Source organism: Macaca fascicularis, chromosome 14 (assembly GCF_037993035.2).
Source record: "Macaca fascicularis isolate 582-1 chromosome 14, T2T-MFA8v1.1".
NCBI lineage: Eukaryota > Metazoa > Chordata > Mammalia > Primates > Cercopithecidae > Macaca > Macaca fascicularis.
The window spans coordinates 111558422-111580417 of NC_088388.1; the positions used below are offsets into that span (position 1 = coordinate 111558422).

Consider the following 21996-nt stretch of genomic DNA (forward strand, 5'->3'; position numbering starts at 1 on the left):
GATTGTTTTATAAAGAGGAGTTCCCCTGCACAAGCTCTCTCTCTTGCCTGCCACCATGTAGGATGTCCCTTTGCTCTTCCTTTGCCTTCTGCCATGATACCTCTTTCCTTTATAAATTACCCAGTCTCAGGTATGTCTTTATTAGCAGTGTGAGAACAGACTAATACAGAATATCACTTTTCTCTACACTTTTCTCAAGCAAGGGCTTTGGTGGTGGGAGGCAGGGTTGAGCACAGGGTTATTGCTTGGACCCCTGTTGTTAGGGCTCATGGACACAGCTGTCTTCTTGTCCTTGAGCCTTTTCATTGCTGTGCAGTGCAAGCCATTGCTGTTCATCTCATTGAACTGGGATGAATTATCTTTGCTCCACCCTGAGATGGCCCTGCAGGAGATTCACAGAAGGCAGAGGATACCCTGGGTGCTCATAGTGCCATGGCTGCTCCATAGTCTATAAGGAGGTAAACTGTTACACTCAATGGAGAGGGTGCTGCAATTCAGACCAACAGTGTGTCCCAGCTGGGTGGCTCAGATCCCAAAGTGTTACCAAGTTCTGTGAATAAGTCCTTTCAGTTCACACACACTGCCCCCTTTCTCCTTCAGGGCACACACAGAATCATGGTGGCTGGGCTGGGCTGGCTTCCCATGACAGCTGCAAGTTGCATCTGGAGCCATCAGTCCCCTCCTTCTTTCAGTTCTGAAGCTGTGTCTGATTGACTGTGACAGCCCCTCTCTCATGGTCCCCTCATCCCTCCCTGCATCTCACTTCTGTTGGGAATTCCCAAAGGTAAGCATTGGATATCTCTGATGATGTCTTACCTACTTTGGGTAGGGTTCCAATTGTTATTTCCAAGAGACTCTTTAAACCCCATTTGAATCAAATGACAGGAGAAGAGAAAAAGCATTAATTAACTCTGCATGTCTGACATATTGAGAATCATCTCTGCTCCTAGCAGGATCCTCACAGACCAAGGTTTTCTGTTGCCTTCTTTCACCTTATAGAAAGAATCTTATGTTTCACAGCCTGCCTTTTCAATTTTTTTTTTTTTAAATAAGGGACCTCAGAGTGGTACAAATTATATGTATTTTTATACTTTTTTATATTTTAATCTTTTAAGTAGTTTTACTTAGGTATAATGGATATATAATAGATTGCACATTTAAAGTGAGTATATGATTTGATAAGTTTTGACATATGTATATACTCATAAAACCAGAGCCACAAATCAAGATGATAAATATATTCATCATCCCTCCAAAATTACCTCTGTGCACCTTTAACTCTTTTTCTTTATCTGGCTTCTTTCACTCAGTGTAATTATTTGAAATCCATCCATGTCATTGTGTGTGTTAAGAGTTCATTCCTTATTGTTACTAATATTTCAATGTGTAGATATACTGCAGCTTGTTTATCCAGTTACATGTTGATGGATATTTGGATTGTTTCCAATTCTTAACCACTACAAATAAAACTGCTATGAATCTTCATGTACAAGCCTTTGTGTGAACATATGTTTTCATTTAACTTGGGTAAATTCTTAGGCGTGAAATGGCTGGGTCATATTATGGTAAGCATATATTTAATTTTTTAAAAAACTGCCAAACTTTTTTCTAAAGTACCATTTTACACCCCCACCAGCAGTGACTGAAAATTTCTGTCCCTCCACATCCTCACCAGCTTTTGGTATAATCAGTCTTTTTAGTTTTAGTCATTCTAATATGTGTATAGTGCCTGTTGTTGTTTTGATGTACATTTCTCTAGTCTAATGATATGGAGCATCTTTTTGTATACATATTTGATAATCATGTGTCTTCTTTAATGAAGTGTGTATTTGACTTGTTTGCCCATTAAATAAATTGTTTAACATTTCTTACTCAATTTTGGGAGATCTTTACATATTCTGGATACAAGTCCTTTGTTAGATACATGTTTTGCAAATATTTTCTTCCAGTCTGTGGCTTGTCCTTTCGTTCTCTTTACTCAACTGGCTATTTGTTTGAAAATGGGATCTTGTAAGGTTAAACCAGACTATTAGTTATGTTTAGTTTTTGTTCACCTTCTTCCATTCTTTCATGGGGCATATACCAATCAAAATGCATACACTTCGTTTTTATGAACACATTGTATAGGGATAACAATTGATGACAATTAATATCAGGGGAACCACCCCTGATAATTCAACATAGATTCTTTTCTATTTTCTGTAAGTGTCGGCCAGTCTGAGAAATAAAGTGAAAGAGTACAAAAGAGAGAAATTTTAAAGCTGGGTGTCCGGGGGAGACATCACATTTTGGCAGGTTCCATGATGCCCCCCAAGCTGCAAAACTAGCAAGTTTTTATCAGTGATTTTCAAATGGGAGGGAGTGTACGAATAGGGTGTGGGTCACAGAGATCACATGTTTCACAAGGCAATAAAATATCACAAGGCAAATGGTGGCAGAGCACCAGGGTAAAATTAAAATTGCTAATGAAGTTTTGGCCACTCACTGTCATTGGTAACATGTTATCAGGAGACAGGGTTTGAGAGCAGACAACTGGTCTGACTAAAATTTACTAGGCGGGAATTTCCTCATCCTAATAGGCCTGGGAGCACTACGGGAGACTAGGGCTTATTTCATCCCTTATCTGCAACTGTATAAGACACATTCCCAGAGCGGTCATTTTAGAGACCTCCCCCTAGAAACGCAGTCTCTTTCTCAGGGCTGCTCCTCGCTGAGAAAAAGAATTCAGTGATATTTCTCCTATTTGCTTTTGTAAGAAGATAAATATGGCTCTGTTCCGCCCAGCTCTCAGGCAGTCAGACCTGATGGTTATCTCCCTTATTCCGTGAATATCACTATTATCCTGTTCTTTTGTCAGGGTGCCCAGATTTCATCTTGTTTAAACACACATGCTTTACGAACAATTTGTGCAGTTAACGCAATCATCACAGGGTCCTGAGGCAACATATATCCTCTGCTTACAAAGATGACAAGATTAAGAGATTAAAGTAAAGACAGGCTTAGGAAATCACAAGAGTATTAATTTGGGGAACTAATAAATGTCTATGAAATATTCACAATTTATGTTCTTCTGCCATGGCTTCAGCCGGTCCCTCCATTCAGGGTCCCTGACTTCCCGTAACAAATTAATTCCAAATTAAAACAACTGAGTTATTCTGCTGGGATTAGCACTGGAGGAGAGCATTGTACACAATTCTGGAGCCTCACACAGTTTTTAAATAATTTTTTAGGTCAATGAACTATTTTGAGTCAATTTTTTAAAATGGTGCAAGGTATGAATTGAAGTTTATCTTTTTGCAGGGGGAACATATAGGTAAATAATTACTTCAGCATCTTTTGTTGAAAAGGCTAAAATATTTTCATCTTTTGTTGAAAGTCCTTTCTCCACTGAATTGTCTTTGCACCTTTTTCGAAAGTCAGGTGTCCATATACATGTGAATTTGTTCTGAATTATCTATTCATTTTCATTTTTCTATTTGTCCATCTTGGCATAAATACTAAAGTGTCTAGATTACGGTAGATTAGTAATAAGGTTTTAAATAAGGTGGCATTCATTATCTCACTCTCTGTCTCTTTATTCACGTTGTTCTGGGTATTGTAGGTCCTTGCATTTCCTTAAGATTTTTAGAACCAGCTCATTGGGATTTCATCAGAATTGAATTATCAATTTGCTGAAAACTAACATCATAAAAATATTAAGTTGTTCGACCCATAAACAGGATATTATCTCTCGGTATATTTAGGTCTTTAATTTCTCTCAATATTGTATTATAGTTTTTAATGTATAGGTATTGATGTCACTAGTTACATTTACATCTAAATATTTAATATTCTTGTACTATTGCAAAGGATATTTTGTAAGACATTTAATTAGCTCTAGTTTCATATTCCATTGTATTTTCTAAATAAAGAACCATATCATCTGCAAATAAAAACTGTATTACCTCTTCCTTTCCAACATGGGTGTTTTAATTTCTTTTTCTTCTCATATTGCAATGGCTAGAACTTCTAGAACAATGTTGAGTAGAAGTGCCAAGAGCAAATAACCATGCCATGCTCCTAATTTTAGGAATGTAAGCACCCAGTATTTCTCCACTAAGTGTGATATTAGCTGTAGGTTTTTCATAGATGCCATTATGGATTGAAGAAGTTCTCTGATTTTTGCCAGTTTGCTAAGAATTTTTTCTGTTGTTGTTACCATGAATGGATGTTGAATTTTGTCAATTACTACATCGATTGAAGTGATCACATGAGTTTTTTCTTTATGAGTTAATATGTTAAATCATATTTATTTAAAATGTTAAACCAACTTTTCATCCCTGGGACAAAACTCACTTGGTCATGATGTATTATTTTTTATATGTTGTTGAATTCAGTTTGCTGAAGTTTTCTTTAGAATTTTTGTGTTAATGTTCACAAGGAAGTTTGGTCTGTAGTTTTCTTTTTTTGTAATGTCTTTGTCTAGTTTTGGAATCAGGGTGTTGCTGCCTTCACAGAATGAGTTGGGAGATAGAATTTCCTCCTATTCCATTTTCTGAAAGTATTTGGTACAATTCATAGATAAAGCCATCTGGGTCTGAAATTTTATTTATTGAAAGGAATTTTATTTAACTGCAAATTAATTTTCTTCAATAGATATAGCACTAATCAGGCTACTTCTCATTCAGTGATCTTTAGTAGTTTGTGTCTTTCAAGGAAATTATTGATTTCTTATAAGCTGTTGAATTTATGGGCATAACATTGCCCTCATTATCATTTTAATATCTGTAGAATATATAAAAATGCCATTTCTCTTATTTCTGATATTGCTAATTTGGTTCTTCACTCTTTGTTTCCTGATTAGTCTGGTTAGAAGTTTCATTAAATTTCTCTATTGGTTTCCCTGATTTCTCATTCCTTGACTTCCACTCGGATATAGTTTGGATATTTGTCCCCACCCAAATCTCATGTTGAAATGTAATTCTGAGTGCTGGAGGTGGTGAAATGGGCCTGGTGGGAGGTGTTTGGATCATAGGGGCAGATCCTTCATGAATGGCTTGGGCCATCCTCTTGGTGATAAGTGAGCTCTTGCTCTGAGTTCACATGAGACCTGTTGTGCAAAAAGTATGTGGCACCTCCCCCATCCTTCCTTGCTCTTGCCTTCACTATGTGATGTTCCAGCTCCCCCTTTGCCTTCTGCCATGATTATAAGCTTCCTGAGGCCTCATCAGAAGCCAAGCAGAAGCCCAGCAGTGTACTTCCTGCACATTCTGCAGAACCATGAGCCCATTAAATCTCTTTTCTTTATAAATTACCCAGTCACAGGTATTTCCTTGTAGCAACACAAGAACAGCCTAATATGCATTCTGGTATTTATTATTTCTTTTCTTCTGTTTAATATGAGTTTAATTTGCTCTTCTTGTTCTAATTTCTTAAGACAAAAAGTAAGACCCATTAATTTGAGCCTTTGTCTATTTTATAATATAGGCATTGAGTGCTGTAAATTTCACTCAAGTACCGCTTTAGCTGTGTCCCCCAAATTTGATTTGTGTTTTTCTTTTCATTCAGTTCAAAATACCTTTTATTTCTTTTTATTTCCTCTTTGACTTAATATGTCATTTAGTTTCCAAATATTTGGGAATTTTCTCAATATCTTTCTGTTACTGATTTTGAATTTAATTCCACTGTAGTCAAAGAACCTTGAAATCTTTAAAATTCTAAATATATCAAGACTTGCTTAATGGCCCAGATTTTGATCTACGTTAGTAAGTGTTCTGTATTTTCCTGAAGAGGTTGTGTATTGTATTGTTGCTGAGTGGAATGTTCTATCAATGTCAGTTGGGTCAAGTTGGTTAATGGTGTTGTTCAACTCTTCTATACTCTTGGTTGTTTTATTCATTATTGAGAGATTGGTATTAAAATCTCTGATTGTAATTATGGACTAGTTTATTTAGTTCCTTGTAGTTCTATCATTTTTTGGTTTTACACATTTTGAAACCATATTGTTAAGTGCATAAGCATTTAGGATTATTATGCCTTCTTGATGAATTATTCTCTTTACAATTACAAAATGACCTTCTTTATTGTTGATAGTATTTTTTGCCCTGATATCTAATACTAATATAACCACAACACTTTCTTTTGATTAGTGTAAGCATTGATGGCATTAATTAGTGTTGATCAGTAGTACATTTTCCCATCGTTTTACTTTTACTCTTTTTGTGTTTAAAGTGTCTTTGTTGTAGGCAGCATATAGTTGAGCTTTGCTTTTATATGTAATATAATAATCTTTCCCTTTTAATTGGCATGTTTAGACCAAGAGTTGGAAATTTTTTCTGTAAAGGACCAGAGAGTAAATATTTTAGTCTTTGTAGACCAAGTCTATATGATCTTTACCTTTTCCAGCTCCTCCTACCTCTTCTTCCCTCCTCCTTCTCCTTTCTCTTCCTTCTCCTCCTTCTTAATGGCTCATTAAAAATGGCAAGACCATTCTTAGTCAAGGGCCATATAAAATCAGGCTACGGGCCAGATTTGGCCCATAGAGCTTAGTTTGCTGACCCTTGGTTTATACCACTTATATTTAATGTGATTGTATTGTTAGGTTTAAAAATATATCATCTTGTTATTTTTTCTCCTCGTGCCATCTTGGTTTTTTGTTGTTGCTGTTCCCTTTCTCTACTTTTTATGTCTTCTTTTGGATTAATTGGGTTTTTTTTTTTGTAATTCTATTCTATCTCACTTTTGGCTCACTAGCTGTGTCATTGTTTTGTTACATTACTGCTTGTTTTAAGGTTCATAATACATATCTTTAATCACATTCTATCTTCAAATGATATTATACAGTGTCATTGTGTATAATATATAAGTATTAGACTTATATACTTAGATTTTTCCCCGCTCATTCTTTGTGATGATGGTGCCATTCATTTTAATTTTACACGTTGTAAATCCCATATCATTATTATGATTTTGGTTTAAGCAATCGATTATTTGTTAAAGATACTTAAATAATAAGAAAAAAATCTTATATATTTACTTATGTATATACCATTTCCAATGGCCTTCTTTCTTTTGTATAGATCAAGATTTCTATCTAGTTTCATTTTCTTTTGCCTTAAAGGACTTCCTTCCTTTAACATTTCTTGTAGTACAAATCTGCTGCTGATATATTCTTTCAGCTTTGTACATCTGAAAAAGTGTTTATTTTGCTTTTTTTTTTTTTTGAAACACTTTTCCTGAATATAAAATTTTAGGTGATAGTTTTTCTTTTGCAGCTTTAAAGATGCTGCTCCACTCTCTTCTGCCTTGAATTAATTCCAATGAGAAACCTGCTGTCATCTTTGTCTTTGTTTCTTTGTGCATAAAGTGTCTCCCTTGACCTCACCCATGGATTGCTTTAAAGACTTTCTGTTAGTACTGGTTTTGTCCAATTTGATTATGATTGTCTTTGATGTAAATTTCTTCATGTTTATTGTGCTCAGGGTTTATTGAGCTTCTTATCTTTGTGGGTCTATAGTCGTCAAATTCAGAAAAAATTTGGTAGTTATTTCTTCAAATATTTTTTCTTCTTTCTTCATCTTTCAGGGACTCCATTTAAATAAATATTAGCCTGCTTGAACTTGTCCCATAACTTAATTTTATACAATTCCTTTTTCTCTGTGCATTTCATTTTGAATTGTGTCTTTGCTAAATTGTTTACTAATTTTTCTCCTGCAAAGTTTAATATACTGTTTATCTCATCTAATGTAGTTTTATTTTAGACATCATAATTTTCATCTCTAGAAGAACATTCTTTTCTGCTAGTCTAACATCTTTGTCTTTTCTGAGTTGGTTTTAATTAACTGGATTTTTTTCATTATGAGACATATTTTTCTGCTTCTTTGAATGTCTATCAGTTTTTAATTGGATGCCAGACATGAAGTAACTTGTTGGGTGCTGGCTAGATATTTATCTATGAATTCATATAAATATTCTGGAGCTTTTTTCCAGGACAAAATTCAGATGCTTGAAAAATACTTTGATTCTTTTCAGTCTTGGTTTTACGATTTATTAGGCAGCACTAGAGCAGCCTTTAGTTTAGGACAAATTTTGCTAATTCTGGTCTTTCATACTCCATCTTGGACAGAAACAAAAGTCTTTTTGACAAGTTTTTAATTTTAGAAAACCTATTAAAAGCCTAAAAGAAAATTGTACCACCTAAGGTGCCAGCATCAGGAGTCAACCCTGTTTAGGTTAGTATTTCATTCCTCTTAGTTTTCTGGATAACATTACTGTCCTCTAATATTTTCTTTATCTAATAAATAGATACATTCATAAATAGTGATCTACATTCTTACTCTTTTACAGAATTTTACCTTCTCCTTTCTTTTAGTTCACATTATATATATATATATATATAAAACATATAAGATACATATATATTCATATATGTATAATTTTGCATTTTCTCTGATCTGCAATATTTGGTAAGGGGGGGGCTTAAGCAGTATTTTAAGTGATAAGATTTTAAGTTGACCTATGTCCATATGTTCCAGTTTCTATTGCCTATAACAAATTAAATCTAAATGATTTTTAAAAAAATACTTTACTATGTTCACGGATCACACAAGCTGTGAATTCGTATGGAGTACAAGAGTGTTGGTTTAGCTCTCTTTCATGATGTCTGGCACCTATGCTGGGACATCTCACTGGCTAGGGGCTAGAATCATCTGGAGATATCTTCACTTACATATCCAGTAGTCTATGCTAGCTGTAATCTGCAACCTTATATGGGGCAGTCAACCTGAGCATGTACATATAGTTTCTCCCTAAGACCTGGACTTTCTCACAGTGGTTTCAGGGCAGTTGGACTTCTTATATCATGACCAGGGCTCCAAAAGCAAGTGTTCCAGTATACAAAGCTGAAACTTTATCACTTTTTATCACCCAACCTTGGAAGACGTATGCCATTATTTCTCCTTTACCCTATTTGCTAAAGCAGTTGCAAGCCCACCTGGATCCAAGGGAAAGGATGGAGGCACTGCTTCTTGATAGAATACTAGCAAGATTACATTGCAGAAGTGCATGTGAGATGTGAGATATTGTTGCAGTTGTCTTTGAAAAATATTATCTGCTACAGTCTGCCTCTGATCACAAAAAAAAGCACATCCACTTTCACATGTAAAACTCAGTCACTCTCCCCATGCCCTTCAAAGTCTCATCCCACTGTGACATCAGTTCGAAGTCCAAGATCTTGTCAACTAAGTTTTGTTCAGTTGACCTTAGGGCTTCTCTGGTGCAACTTTTCTAGTATAGTTCTTGCTGTAAAGATACATGAATTAAAGTGACAAGTTATGTGCCTCTCATTCATGGACACATGCAGGTGAGAAAGGCATATGATAATCGGTATAATATTCCTATTCTAAAAGAGAAATGAAAGGCACACAGCAGTCACTGATCCATCCCAATTCAAAAATTCAGCCAAGCACATGTCAGTTTCTTAGGTAGGGCTCAGTCCTGCTCCCTGGAGTTGTCCTCCATGACTCCTGGCTTCTTTTTCCACAAAAAAATATCCACGTTTGCAACAACGTAGCCTTCTCAGCCAGCTTTCTCTCCATAAGAGCTCAGGGATTCAAAGACCTCTGTTTACTTTCTGTTTTCTGTGCCCCTTTCTGTCCAAACTGGTACAATTCTGTTAAATATTTTTGGGATTCCTGTGTTAATTATCTTTTTCCACACTTTTTTAAGTTAAACCCCACCCTCACAAATCTCTTTGAGATTAACCCTTCTTTACCTTGAGATTTCTGTAAGACAAGCCCCTTAAGAATCTTAGAAACCATATTGTTTAACAGAGGAGGTTTGCAAGAAATTCCTTTAAGATACTTAGAAGGGGCTGGGTGCGGTGGCTCACGCCTGTAATCCTAGCACTTTGGGAGGCTGAGGCAGGCAGATCACCCGAGGCGGGAGTTTGAGACCAGCTTGACCAACATGGAGAAACACCATCTCTACTAAAAATGCAAAATTAGCCAGGTGTGGTGGCGCATGCCTGTAAGCCTAGCTACTCAGGAGGCTGAGGGAGAATAGTTTGAACCCGGGAGGTTGAGGTTGCTGTAAGCCAAGATTGCGCCATTGCATTCTAGCCTGGGCAACAAGAGTGAAACTCTGTCTCAAAAAAAAAAAAAAAAAAAAAAAAAAAAAAAAACTTAGAAAGCCTTTTGTCTATTTGAAAAAGTCTATGTAGCATAAGCTTATATAATTCTGAGGCCCTAATAAGGAGTTTTAAAGCCATGCTCTTGGCTTCATGTTTACTCTGAGATAGTTTTATATTTTAGCACCCTGGATTTGATCTTCACCTTGAGGCCATTTTGGCTTTTGAACATTTTTTGCTATGAGAGAATGCCTTTCTCTTTCCTGTAAATTTTTATTTAAAAGGCAATAGTTCCTTTTTTGGCTCATCTATATGTATCTTATTTTACAGGCCTAAAATAACTCAGTGGGCAATTTGATATTTTGCTTGAAAATCCTCTTAGCCAAATCCACCAGCTCATTGGGTTTATTTTTATTTTTCATGTCATTGCAAAAAACAATTACACTGCAAGGAACATTACAAAAAAACAATGTTGCCAAACTTTCTGCCACTATATAATAAGGGATATCTTTTTCCCCAGTCTTGTCTTTGAGCCTTCATCAATCACTATCTCCTCAAGGCTGTCTCATCTCTGCTGGTCAAAGTAATCAAAACTCTGCCCAGATTCACAGTGAAGAGAGTGGCAAATCTTGCTGGGGGTGCGGTAAGGTCACACTGTAGAAGGGCAAGTAGGACAGGAGGTATTGCTGCAGCCAGCGTTGGCAAATACAATCTGGCACCTTACATATAAAAAATTCAGTACTTATGGGCAAGTGAGATTTATCACAAGATGCAAAAAGCCCACAAGAAGACACTATTGTGGGATAAGACTAGAGAAAGCTACTCCAGGTTGAGAGCAAAGATGCATGATTGGACTTGTCCCTTTTGTATCTTCTAAGAATATTCTTGCTGCTTGTTGTAAGATAGAGTTGTTATGGTGAGGGCAGAGGAAGAATACTGAAAGGAAATGGCCAAGAGTAGAAGGCATCCCAATGTCCCAGAGTTTCTAAGATAATGTAAGCTAAAATGGCCTTTGCTTTTCTCTTTATTATGCTATACCTTAAGGAGTTCACACCTATTAAATAAGTGGTCCTGCAGTAATAAAGCAGTTCAGTGAAGACTTTAAAAAATCATCCCACGTTTGGCTACTTATTCCATTTTCATATTCCAATGCTTTCTTTATTCATATTTAATGAGGATCAACATTGTTCCTCTTACTGCAGCTCTTTAAAATATGGGCTTGACCTAAATTAGCTCAAAATGATGGGCAGAGATAAACATGTTAACAAATATTTTATATATATATCTGGATAATTTCTAGGAAAAATATTTTTTAAAAAAACAGCTAAGGGAAGAATAGAAAAGTGAAGAAAGATTTAATTGTAGGGTGAGTGGCTGGAGTACTACTGACAGAGTTAATTCATGAAAAGTAAAATTTAATTTCCAGGTAGAGAAGTAGTAGACCATGTAAATAGTATTTCTGGAAGAAGGAATAACAATTGCAGAAGCATAAAGTCATGAAAGCACGTAGCTTGTTTTAGAAAGAATGAGAAATTTAGCATGGCTGAGCCCTAGGGGTCTTAACGGAAAGTAAGATGTGAGGCTGGACTGGAGAAAGTTGGAGCTAGATCGCAAATCCTCGTACATTATGTTAAGTAATTTAGTGTTTCTTTTATAGGCACTGAGAGACCAGTGAATGTCCTTAAATAGAAAGTGATGAGGAAGATGACACTGGTGGTAGTGTGACAGAAAGAAAAAGAAAAAACACTGGTGGCAGAAAGAACACTTAGGGAGTTGTCACAATAGTTCAGTAGAGAGAATAAGAAGCCCTGTGCTGAGACAGTGACAGTGGGGACTCTGGGAAAAGGTCAGGTGCAGAAGATTATGCTGAAGCTTATTCTGTAGCATGTGGAGACTGATTGGGTGGATGGTGTAGTGTCATCAAGGTTTCTAGCTTGGGAACTCGGTAGACGGTGATACCATTACTTGAAACAGAAAATATAGAGAGAGTAACAGATTTGCAGGAGTGCGGAGTAGAAACACAGAGTTCAGTTTTGCACCTGTTAGGTTTAGGGTGCTTCTGGAATATTAAAAAAAAGAGATGTCCAGAACACCATTGGAAATGTGGGTCTGGAATTTGGGAGAGAGGTTGAAACTGAAGGTGAAGTTGAAGTCATGGATGTTCTCATATTTTATATGATGCAAGTTTGGGGACTTGGGATTTGTCATTGTGCTAAAATAGAGCACGTCAACTATTGACAAGGCTTTGCTGAGTTTGAAATGCAGGAGCATTTAATAATTTCAAAATATCTAACATATCTTCCTAGAGAACACTCAGAGAGGCCTTGGGGTCTGGCTCAGAAGAGGGGTCAGTTGATGACTGGTGAATTGAATCAGGGTTAAAGTCCAGTCCCTGGAGATCTGTCCCCATCTCAGTAGCTGATACATTATTTATTAAAAGTACTCCACTCACTTCTCAAGAAAAAAGAGGGCGTATAATAGAAGATATATACACATTAAGGAAGAGTAAGAAAATCCAGTTACAAATGAAGAAGATAATTATCCAGGACCTTCAACTAAGGATAAGACGTATCACAAAACATCACTGTGAGTTCACTGGTAGCCAGGGAAAGGAGGCCTAAAGCAAAGAATACCCATTTATCAGGAAGGACAGTCTGTTTCCCTAAAATTTAATTCAAGGAGAAACTCAAAACATCATATGAAGACCATCTTCAAAAAGATCTTAGAAAATACCAAATATTATTCTTAATATTGTTTCCTTGTTTAGACTAAGTTCATGATGTTAAATCCTATTTCTGTGTGGACATTTCTATGGATAGCCAATGTGATATTATATACCCTTAGCAAGGCCTCTCCTCTGCTTCCCCCACAGCAAGGCCAATCAGAGATGAGGAACTTTAGCTCCAGAGACAGTGTTCCTTAAAGACCAGGAGAAGGGAGAAAAAGCATTCTTAGATTGTGTTTAAGTGAAAGCTGAGAAAAAGCAATTTATGAGGCAACAGCCTATCCCCAACTCAGGAAGCAAAGTTCATGCCCCCAAACATTATCTGTGGCTTCGGGCTTCTTGCAGTTCTGTAGGAAAAAAGGGAAAATTGTGAGAGGATTCATTGCTTGATATAGAGCCGAGGAAAGGCCATTCCCAGCAAGACTTTGTCAGTACAAAGTCCCTGTGGGTCAGAGATTCTGACTAGCATGGGAAGCCAGAGCTCAGCAACACAGGTGTGTGCCAGCCACTCCTGGATTTTCATCCAGTTTCTAGGTCCTTACCAGAGGTAGTGGAGGCTTGGCTATGGAGAACAAGTAGAAATAGGCTTTGTCTCCTGAACCAACTCTGATTGGTGGTTGCTGCCTCAAACACTGTGCTGAGAGGGTTTGTGAGGCCCCACCTAGGCCCAATAGAAAAGTGTATCATTACCGAATAACAATGTCTGCCATAGACATGGAATCAAAGTAATTAATATACTGTAATTTATTCCTATAATTAATATTAATATAATTAATCAGCACTCACATATTAATGAACACAAATACAATTAATCGATATAATTAATATTATTTGCCATCTATGGTTAACAATTGCATGTGGACTTTCCAGCTAGTACTGAATCGAGCACTGAGGACGGTTAACTTTGCCAGGGAGGAGCAGCAGAAAAGTGAAAGCTGTGACTAACCCTGGAATCCCTCCCCTCCAACTTCACTTGTACCTTCTGAGCCAGAGGGAAGAGATTGGGTGGCCTGAGTCTGTGCTATTAATTTGCCTGCTGGCTGTAACCCTACTGTGTGACCCTAAAGGGCTTATCTATTGCTCCAATATATATGTTTCCGGGTAAGACTTAAGATACGGGTTAAATCTTGGAGAACACTGGCAGGGTTTTACAAACAGCAACATTCTCAGTGGCCCCAGCAAGGCAAACAAATGAAACCCAACCAGGGTGTGGCAATGACAATAGGGAGGAGGCAACCTGAAAAGTGAGAATCTGGCCTAAAAGCCATCCAAAGCTACATTCTTGAAAAACAGGCTCTCTCTCTTTATCTCTCTCTCTCTCTCTCTCTCTCTCTCTCTGTGTGTGTGTTTGTGTGTGTGTGTGTGTGTGTGTGTGATGGGAATGGAGAGCCTGCACACACATCTGTAGCTGAAGTCAGCCCATTGGCAACCAAGTTGCTACATCTGCATGGAGGAATGAGTGGCTGGAGAATGTGTTGGCTCCATGTTTTGCTAACAAGATTGAGGTTCCTGGTGAGTGTAGCAAGCTCACATACTTGCTGGGGTTGATGAAGAGGAGCTCCATACATTTTGGCTTCCAAAGAAAGAGGAAGCAACGATGACGACAGCTGTAAGCATGAAGTGGGATGCACTGTCATCTCCCCGGTGGAGGTTAGCTATGCAAGGTGGCAAAAGGCTCCAGAATGTTCAAAACTGAGCTAAGATTTTTTCAAAGAAACTATTTTGTATTTGTTCATAAGTTTAACCAGATTTCCAATGAAAATCCTAAGCGTTCTAACCACCTAGTGCAAGGGTGAGATGACATTGACTTGAAAGATTTTTATTTTAATAATTCCTGCTGAATATACTTAATTTTGGCCAGGACCTGGTCTTCTAGGGCCCACAAGGATGAGCTGGCTATAAAAGGACTCTGCAAATAATGAAACGAATTGTCCTGCTGAATGGAGATATTCAAATCTTATCCATCTGGATGCCGAATAGCCTCTGCCGAGTATGACTATTTGAATTTAGCACAATTGATATTGAGCTGTTCTTTCTGAGAGTAATTGGCCACCTGGTTCATGGCCATCCTGCTAATGTCAGTAATACTGTGTCATCAGTGTATTAAGAGCTACTTGTCTTCCAGTCTGGCAGCCAGCATTGATAGTATCTAAGAGCTGAATTACACTTAGTAGGTGTTGATTGCAAAACAAGAAAGCCGGGACCAAGCCCTCCTTTGGGTCATCTAAGGTTAAATTTGCTCAGTTACAGCCTCCTTCCTACCCAGTCACTTAACTTAGCACTGTGGCCTTTGGAGAAATGACACCCGTCTCATTTTCTTATGTGAATCAGGAAAGCAGAGCGTCAGCTGTGAGGGAAAATACCCATTAAATGTATAGAATCCACCAGATGGAATCATGAAGCCAAATGTGTTTCTGAACTTGGCATTATTTTAAAGGGTGAAGTTCAGAATGGTATCAGATAAAAGTTTGTTTAATTCTCAATTAGGAATTGTTTTTATGCAGTGTCGATGGCATTAGGACTTTTATGAGCTGTGCTATTGATTGAAATGATGCCCTCATTGGGTGTTGATTGAGTGATCTTTTGATTCCCTCTCTATTGACATGCTAATGATTAGGGGTACAGCCCCTCTCAAAGGCACCTGTTATTCCAAGGATGGATGTCTCTGGCCTTGTACATTTCTCCCAAGACGCTGGGGGAGAAGAGGTTCTTCAAAGTCCTCATTAGCATAGTGTAGCTCAACCTCCAAGGGTGATAAATTTAAAGAACAGGAACACAATTAGGAAGATTTTTAAAAGGTTACAAATGGTGGATGTGTTCTGAGAATGTCTGGATCTACATGTCAAGGGCATCTAAGTTAGTCCTGAGAACAGCTGGAGCCCAAAGGCCAGCTCCTCTCTGTGCACCGAATTTACATACGCTTTGAAGATATTTTTAGCTTTTTCTACTCTTCTTAATATTCTCCTGCTTCTCTGTCTCATAGAGAGGGAATGCTACAAGCTTAGGATTCTGAGCTTTTGGCCTTCAGAAGTTCTGATGTTGTTTTCTTTTTCAGATCTACTGGGGATAAGCAAAAGCAGAAATTGATGAAGCAGCCATAAGCCTGTTTTACATAAAGCCCCTATACATGGGCACCAGGAGAGGGTGGGTCTACTCCTTTCTGGGGACGTCTGCTTACCTGGGGTTGCTCATTTTAAAATGAGATTAGCTGAGAAGATATACATTCAAGACACTGGCATAGTGCTACGCATATAGGACCTTAACAAATGTATTGTTTTTTTTTTCTCTCCTTTTACCCCTCCCATGTGAAAATCGTGTATTTGAGATTCTGAATCAAGGTTATGGTGAAGACCACAGGAATTTTGGGAAGACAAACATCCACTAACATTCATTATTCATTTATTTTATTCAACAAGCAATTATTGAGCAGCACAGCATGCCGGGCATTGAGTTAGGTGAAATCCAAAATGATTAAGAAAAAAGAAAATAAAGACCTAGTCCCTGTCAATAGTCTAGAAGTCTAAACTGTGTGTGGGGCGGTGCATCTGTGTCTGTTGGGAAGTACAGGGGCCTTGTGCAGGCTGCTACCTCATTATGGTGTGAACCCAGAAAATCTGAGACAGGTCTCAGTTAATTTAGAAAGTTTGTTTTGCCAAGGTTGAGGATGCACCTGTGACACAGCCTCAGGAAGTCCTGACAACATGTGCCCAAGGTGGTCAGGGCACAGTTTGGTTTTATACATTTTAGGGGGAGATGAGACGTCACTCAATATACGTAATAAGTACATTGACTCTGTCTGGAAAAGCGGGACAACTTGAAGCAGGGCAGGAAGACTCCAGTGGGGGAGGGAGCTTCCTGGTCACAGATAGGTGAGATGGTTGCATGCATTCTTTTGAGTTTCTAAAGAGCGTTTCCAAAGGAGGTAATCAGATATCCATTTGTCTCAGTGCCCAGAGAAATAACTTTGACTAGAATGGGAGGCAGGTTTGCCCTAAGCAGTTTCCAGCTTGAGTTTTCCTTAGTGATTTTGGGGGCTCAAGATATTTTCCTTTCACAGTGGTAACAAGTAAGTTCATGGTGTTCATTCATATCTCCTGTCCAAGTAGATCAAAGGAGAGCCAGAGACTTCTGGAGTGAGAGAGTACTGCTCTGCCATAGAAGCCTTGGGTTTGGCCCTGGTCCTGCCTCTGAGTTGTTGTGTGATCTTGGGGAAGTCACTTTGCCCCACGAGCCTTCAGGTCAGCAGCAGAATGCAGTAGGCTGGTAGCCGGAAGCACATAGGAGAGGCCATCCCCTGCATCAACATGTTCACATTGTTCATTTTGTGGTTGCAATCAAATGGGATGATAGGAAGAATTCTGCTCCAGGCTCTGAGTTCCAACCATTGGATGAGATGATCTCAAGCTTCTTACAGCTCCAGCATTCAAGAATTGAAGGACACAAACCACCCGCCACTCGGCCCTATGTTCTTCCCAGTAGAGTTAATCTTCCATGGCAATAATTACATGTGTAAAATAACATGACAACATTAACCTTTGGAAAAAGACAGATTTTATTTCTATGACAGTGAGTCATAGGCCTTTTGAGAAAGCATTTGGTGAAGCATCAAGTTACAAAGGAAGAATGAACCACTACTAGAACCAGCCTGGACCTAATGCCAGAAGCTCCAGGGCAGGCAGTAACCTGGTTTTCTCATTAGAGTTGGGTCATGGACACTCATCGTCCTCCAAAGTCCATTTGTTCATTGGATGTACTGTGTACAAACACTGCACTGGACATATGTCCTTTGATAAGGAAGACATTTGGGGGTACTGGCTGCCAGGAGAGGTTCCATTTCCTACCTACATCAAAATGTCTTCAGGGTTGCGCCCAGGTCCTCTCCTGTCCTGAATTTGGGGAGTTAAGACTTCCAGTGTCCTTTGGACAGGACTCTGACCCAGGAGACAGGCCTCATGGCAGATACTGCCATCCTGACGTCTAACAATAGAGTGAACGGCAGGGTCGGGTCCTGGAGATGGAGACCTGCTCAGGGTGACAAGGCCCCCAAAGCCCTATTCAGACCTTTCTGGCTCAGGAAACAGTCCAGACATGACAACCCTTGAGGGGGCCCAGCAGAGATATCCAGTGGGGGCTGGATCTATTTGTAGTCAGTTTGCCTGGCTGTGCATTTTCATGAAGCCTGCCAGCAAGAAGTGCCTTTTAAAAAATCTGTGCAAGGAAGCCTTAGAGGATCTCTCCTCTCTCACCCCAGAGTAAGGACCGAAATCAAGTCTCAGGAGAGGCCATGACATCCTCCACTTCAAATCCCACATTCCATAACTTTCTCCAGGCCCAAATTGACAAGAGACAGGAAGGAACTGGAGGTGCCACTGAAGCAGGGTGGATGATCAGGCGACAGATAGCAATGCTCACCTCCTGGGCTCGTGCCGTGCTGCCATGGTCCCTGATCCAAGAGAGGGCAATACTCCACAGACAAATAGATATATAGGGGCACACACCAACGGCCATGCAGACATACATCAACACACTCAAGACACACCCAAACACACACTCTTTGTAGTGGACACTAGGATGCGCTACCTACATATGCCATTAGTAATGAAAGAGTTACTTCCCCTGCTGCTGGTAGCGCCAGAAGTCAGTCCTCAGTTGAAGGAAAGGAGACTGCCTTGCCCAGGTCACATCTCTTCCAGGGAAACTGGCATTCAATGGCTGGTTACGGAGGTAATGAGGGCCTGGCCTCCTTGCCTAGCTCAGGACATCAAGGGTCATCCTAGCTCCAGAGTTCCCATGGAGTTGGCTGAGGTCTTCCTTGGGGCTACATGTTAGCTCAAGTTCTCCCTCTGTACATTCTACTCCTGTCCTTTCTCTTCCACAGGCATTGGCCCCAAAGGCACCACCTAATAAGGTGCTAAACTCAGTCTCAAGGCCGCTTCTCAAAGGATCAAGAGTACAATGCAGATACACACCCATAAACAAAGACACACACAGACATACTCACACACATACGCAGATACACACATACGTTCCTCAAGAAAACCAAAGAGTGAGAGGTGAGAGGAGGGTTTGCCCTGTGATTACAGCTGCGTGATACAATCCCTTTTACGATATGAATTTATCAGGCTTTTTCTTTCAAATGTTCACTTTTAAAAATCCAAAGTGAACATTTCATTATTATGGTGAGAAGGAGAAAAAATAAAGGTATTTGTAAAACCATTAGTAAAACCAGCTCTTCACAAATAACTCTCTACGCACAGGCCCTAACCCTCAAATAACTTGTGGTTTTGCTTCAGGCCTTCTACTGTCTTCGAGAAAATCTCTAGTGTCCCAGTTTATCACCACCAAAGGTACACTGCATTCTTCCCTGACCCCTGCCAAATTAGACCTTGAGTTTCAAAGATCTGGTCTACTAGCTGCACTTGTTTTAAAATTGTTATTCATCAAAAACACGAGGAACGGCTGATCAAAGTTCAGAAGAGCTCCATAGAAGGAACATTCCAACCTCAAGTGGATATTATTCCAACCCCAAACAGATAGGGTTTCTGAAAATAAGAAGGGCTTAGGAAACCTTGTTCCTGCTGTTGAGGACCTCTGGAAATCATAGATTCTATATTTTCATACCCTTGCTTCTGGGCAAGGCTTCACCCATCACAGATGTGGATGGTCTCTCAAGGGACCAGCAAAGTTTTGTGCTCTTCCTTGATGAGAAATCCTTCCTGTGTGCAGCTGGCATTTCCACCATGAAACTTCAGTCTGTTTTACTGTTTTCGTGTTTTGGCTTTGACCTCACTAGGGGTCAGCAGTCTGCTAGCACTTCATCATTGTGTCATGGACTAAGTGAGAGTACCAGGGCCTTGGATGTCCACAGGCTTGGCTCTGAGCCCTGCTCTGCTACTAACTAAGTAGACTGAATCCCACTGGGCCTCTGCCTCCTCTTCCTTAAGATGGGATAACAATTATAACAGTCCCAGCTGTTGGAGGGATCAGGGTGATTAAATGAGAAGGCACTCCATAAACTTTGGCCCTTAAGCCTTCATTTCTTGGCCTTGAGTTGCAAATTCCTTCATCCTTTTATTTTTCTCCAGTCCTTCTTCATTCTTCTCTACTGGCCTTTTGACTTTGTTTCCCCAGGGCCTGACACTGCAGCAGGCACGTGGTAAGTGCACAATAATTAGGTGTTGAATGACTGAATAGAGGAATAGTACGAGGAGGGGCGCTGTAGAGGAGAGGCCTGTACTGAACAGGAGGTCGCCTCGAAGGTTCAATAGTACAGAGAATTGATGGACACTTTTTCTAGAATAGGAGAAAGACATCTCTTTCGTCGCTTTCCCTTCACTAACTCGCCTCTGCTTCTGTCCCTTGCCCCTTGCTACTCCTTCATTCTCCCAGTCCATGGCCCTCAATCCACATGTCCTGTGAGTCCCAGATCTCATCCTCTCCCACAGATCTCTCAACTCCATTCCAGTCTTTCTGTTGCTGCCTCCCTGGCTCAGCTCCTCCCTTGCAGACCCTGGGGGATCTGGGTACCCAGACTGCCCTCTCCCATCCATCCTCCACAGTGCAGCAAAGCCTTCTCTCTAAAGAGCAGCACTGTTCATCCCTCTCCTTCCCAAGCCCTCTCCTCCCCTAACATGGCACACACAGCCCTTTAAGACTTCCTGGCTTCCACAGCCCACCACCCCACCTGCACCTCATGTGTCCTGTTTCCCATACACATCGTGTGCTTCCACATCTCTACCCTTTTCACTTGTGTTCTCTGTGCCCCAAAGGCCCTCTCACAGCCTCCCTGCCCACCTAGTTACTCCTGCTCTCCTTCAAGATTCTGACCAGCACGGTCTCTCCCAAGCCTGAAGTCTGACTTAGGGGCTCCACTTCTGTGCTTCCCCAACACCCGCTGCCTCCTTCTGTCATGCCACCTGGCACTACAGCATTGTACCTATTGGTTCTCTTATCCAGATTCTCTGCAGGGGCAGTGTCTCATTTCTTAGTGTGCACCTAGCACAGCCTCTGGCATTTAGTAGAATCTCAATAAAAGTGGAGCAAATGAATGACTAAATGAATGAATGATTATATGAATCCTTCTCCACCATTGCCCTCTTTGAGGTGCCTTGGTGTGGGACAGATCCTCACCAGTCAGACAGGGGCCTGTGCCACACTGTATGAGGGCAGCTGGTGGGTGTGGGAAAATCACTTTGCTATACTGGATTTCTTTTCAGCTATGAGAAACCAAGAATACACAAGAGGATCTCACTTCCCTTGACTCTCTTCTTCCTCCAAAGAGTGGCTTCAGGCTTCACATCTACCACTGGTCTATTTTTTTGGGCTGCAGTTGTAGGGTGCAGGTGATAAGCCACTGGAATTCCCACATCCTTCTCCGTTTCCCTCCTGCCCACCTCCCCTCTCCTCTCTCACTTTCTCTGTCTCTCTCTCTCTCTCTCTCTGGACCAGTTACCAAATACTCAGCCTCCGGCTTGCATAACACGAATTCTGTCATCTGAGTCACTCCAATTTCTGCCTGATGACTGAAGATCATTTCAAACATTCTCTGAGCTCAATTTTCAGTGCCCAGTAGGGAGCATATCACTGAGTCACGACGTAACATATCCCTTTCCTGTGCTTTCTGTGGAAGGCCAATTAAGCTTTTGCTGCAGAAGCCACAGAACTCCTGAGATACAGAGGAAGGACAGGCTCTGCCAGGACCGGCAGATGTCCACACCCAGGGGAGCCCAGAAGACCCAGAAGAACCCTCTTCTGGTCTCAGAGGGGTCAATAGAACCTCCAGAACTTATCTAGCCCATCACCCTGAACTTCCTCAGCATCACAGTCATAGTTTTGGTTGCCTTCACATTCAATTAATTGAATTTTTACTTGTATCTAACCTAGATCTTTCATGCTGCAGTTGCTTTTGTCTTCATATTTCCTTGTAAAAGTCACTTAGGGCAAGGCTTATCCTAGGAAAAACTGTGTGCTAGGAATTTAGATGCATGATTCCCCCATTTCCCTTCTTTCTGGACCCTTTACCCTCCCCCTGTCCCTGTTCTCCACAACACGGGTCCTTATGTTACCCAGGGACAATTTCTTTTTGGAAGAATTAATCCACTCCCATGTATTACTGATGTCATACCCATCAATCACCCCCAGGACCTATTTTCTCTCTAGAAGGGAG

General features: G+C 40.0%; 1 long non-coding RNA gene across 1 annotated transcript in view; it reads left to right on the plus strand.

The window, feature by feature from the left end:
• Positions 1-690: 690 nt before the first annotated feature.
• LOC141408521 (uncharacterized) overlaps positions 691-21996 on the plus strand; it is a 65545-nt gene continuing 44239 nt past the window's right edge. The window contains exon 1 of the long non-coding RNA XR_012423704.1: positions 691-784. This is a non-coding gene — a long non-coding RNA (uncharacterized lncRNA). The remainder of the gene's footprint in view (positions 785-21996) is intronic.